Source organism: Sorex fumeus, unplaced genomic scaffold, assembly GCF_029834395.1.
Source record: "Sorex fumeus unplaced genomic scaffold, SorFum_2.1 ptg000095l, whole genome shotgun sequence".
In the NCBI taxonomy this organism is placed as follows: Eukaryota; Metazoa; Chordata; class Mammalia; order Eulipotyphla; family Soricidae; genus Sorex; species Sorex fumeus.
The window spans coordinates 17,819,330-17,822,550 of record NW_026606152.1 but is presented as its reverse complement, the minus strand read 5'-3'; the positions used below and the strand labels follow the sequence as shown (position 1 = coordinate 17,822,550).

The window sequence follows — 3,221 nt, the reverse complement described above, 5'->3', positions numbered from 1 at the left end:
GTTGATTCTAATATACTCGATTTTCTGAGGTATTATTGTGAATGGGATTGTTTTTCTCTATCTCTTTTTTTCTCTTTCATTTGAAATATATGGGAAAGCCATGGACTACCGGATATTGATTTTGTAATATTCTACTTTACTAACAAATCTATTGTTCCCAGGAGCTTTTTTGTAGATTCTTTGGGATTTTCCAAGTATAGTATCATGTCATCTCCAAATAGTAAAAGCTTGAGTTCTTCCATTTTTATATGGATGCCCTTGATATCCTTTCTTTTTACCGAAATCCTATGGCAAGTACTTCAAGTACTATGTTGAATAGGTGTGGTTAGAGTGGGTAACTTGTTTTGTGCCTAATTGTATTCTGGGATTCTAGCTCATTGATTTCTGCTCCAAGCCTTTAGTTTTCTCCCCGTTGAGAATAATGCTTGCTGTGGGTTTGTGGTAGTTTGCTTTGACTAGATTGAAGAAAGGACTTTCCACTCCCATTTTGTTGAGAGTTTTTCATCATGAATGGGTGCTGGATCTCATCAAATGCTTTATCTACATCTATCGATATGATGATATGACTTTTATCTTTATTTTATTGAGATGGTGTATTCTGTTGATTGACTAGAGAATGTTAAGCCATCCTTGCATCCCGGGATAAATCTACTTGGTCATAGTCTGTGATCTTTTGTTGAGTTTCTGGATTCTCTTTGCTGGTATTTTCTTGAGAATCTGTGTATCTGTATTCATCAAGGAAATAGGTCTGTAATTTTCATTTTTTGTGGTGTCTCTGTTTTGAGTATTAGGGTGATCTTTGCCTCATAGAAACTATTTGAGAGCATTTCTGTTTCTTCAATTTCCTGTAAAATCTTGAAAAATGTTGGGAGCAGTTCCTCTTTAAAGGATTGAAATGTTTCACTATTGAATCCATCTGGGCCAGGCATTCTGTTTTGGGGTATATTTTGATCATCATTTCAATTTCCTTGGTAGTGATAGGTTCAAGTATTCCAAATCTTCTTGGTTCAGCCTTGGGAGGTAATTGGAATCCATTAATTTATCAATTTATTCAAGATTCTCTCATTTCCTGCTGCAAAGATTCTCAATATAATCTCTGATGATCCTATGGATTTCTGTAGTTTCTATTAGGATAACCCCCTTTGCATTTCTGATTCGATTTATTAGAATTCTTTCTGTTTCTTTGAGAGGCTTCTAGAGGTTTATTGATCTTGTTTATTTTCTCAAAGAACCAGCTTTTGCTTTTATTGATCTTCTGGATTGTATTTTGGGTTTCTAGCTCATTGATTTATACTACAAATTTTATTATTTCCTTGCTCCAGCCTAGTTTGCACTCCTTTTATTGTTCATTTTCCAAAATCTTGAGCTCTAATTTATTCATGTAGGCCCTTTCTTTCTTCCTGATGAATTCTGGCAGAGCTATAATCTTTCCTCTTAACACTGCTTTTGCTGTGTCCCACAAGTTCTGCTAGCTCGCGTCCTCATTCTCATTTGTTTCTGGAAACTTTTTATTTCCTCTTTGATTTCTTCTCTAAGCCAACGGTTGTTCATTACTTCCCTTAAATAAAATATTTCCTTGCTGAGATTTAGTCTGTTTGATCTATTGAGAAGTGACAAAGTAGTGTTGAAATCACCACCTAGTACTGTTTTGCTATAAATGTTTTTTTAAGTCTATCAGAAGTTGATTTTAAGTATTTTGCTGGTCTGTCATTGAGCATCTACATTGAGGAGGGTGAGTTCTTTCTGATGTACAGATCCCATGATCATGAAGAAATGACATTCACTGTCTCTTATAACCTTTAGCCTGAAGTCCATGTGGTCTGATACTAGTATGGCTACTCCAGCTTTGTGGAGGTGTTCTTTTCTTGAAGACTTGTTTTCCAGCCTTTTACTTTTAGCCCATGGTTGCTTTGATTGCTCAGATGTGTTTCTTGCAGGCATCAGAATGTTGGGTTCAGTTTTCTAATTCATCTTCCTATTCTGTGCCTCTGAATTGGCACATTTAGTCCATTGACATTGAGAGAGATTGTTGTTATGGGGATTTGTGCTATCTTTATGTAGAATTTTTGTACTTGTGGGGATTGCCTTAGTTTAAAGTAGCCCTGTTAGTACTTCTTGCAACAAAAATATGGTACTCTATACAAGTTTGCATGTCGTCTCTGTGCAAGGACCATGATAATCTCTGTATCATTTCAATTTTAGTATATGTGTAACCAAACCTAGTAGGAGTTAATTTTTCTCTTCTGATTACTTTGAGTGTTGTCCTTACATACCCTATGGCAGAGAGTGGTACCTAATCAAGGAAAGTATTTCAAAGCAGCTTGATAGATTTAGAACTTTAATGTCCCAGAAAGAAAAATATGGTTTTTACCATATTATCTTTTACCATAATCAACGCATCAGTTTTACAAAATAATTCTTTTGGAAGATGTTATATGAGTCCCGTTTAATGCACTTCCCTGAAACCTTCATTAAGACCATTAAACTAGAGCCTTTTGCTGTTCTCACCTCAGTCCCGTGTACATCTCCAGGAAAAGGTGGATGGTGTTGTCTGCACTTTGACCACCTTGAATGTAAGTAGGATTTTTCTCCTGAAGGAAGAGGTGAGGAGAATATTGATGATTTCATTCCACATTATTATAAGTTCAACTTGAACGGAAGTTGAGACTCATGAGGGTCCTGTAAATGACAGAAAAATGGGTCTCAGTGAAGTTTAATGGCCAATGCACATTAACAAACACAGATGACTCAAAGCAGCGTGTGTGCATCTTTTTGTATAGTGAGTTTCATATCTAATGATAGTGATTCTCAGTCATGACACACGGGCAAAACAGACCTATAATTAAAAATCTAGTTCTCTGAGCAGAGTGGGGTTTCTTAGGTGATTGAACAAGTGTGTAGTAATTTATTACTAAGCACATACGTAGTTTGAATGATGTGTACTTTTTGATCTAAAATTAATTCCAAATATGTCTAAAATGACAGTCTCCTGACACCGCACCTGGCTTTCTTCACCGGGGTCCCTTGGAGGGGGTGTGTTGAGTTTCCCTCACCGTGCCAAGCAGAGCCCCGGCACCTGAAGACCTCTGCAACCAGCCATAGGTACGCTTTAAACCACTCTCCCCAAGCTTGAAGGAGCCTCATGCATGAACGAATCTGACAGAGGAACCCAGGTGTGCGCAACCGGGGGATGAGATCTCCAAGGGTGCTCAGATCAAGAC

At 37.3% G+C, this 3,221-nt stretch overlaps 1 pseudogene; it reads right to left on the bottom strand.

The window, feature by feature from the left end:
- Positions 1–2,122: 2,122 nt before the first annotated feature.
- On the bottom strand, positions 2,123–2,219 carry LOC130040954 (uncharacterized; annotated as a pseudogene).
- Between the last annotated feature and the right edge of the window lie 1,002 nt (positions 2,220–3,221).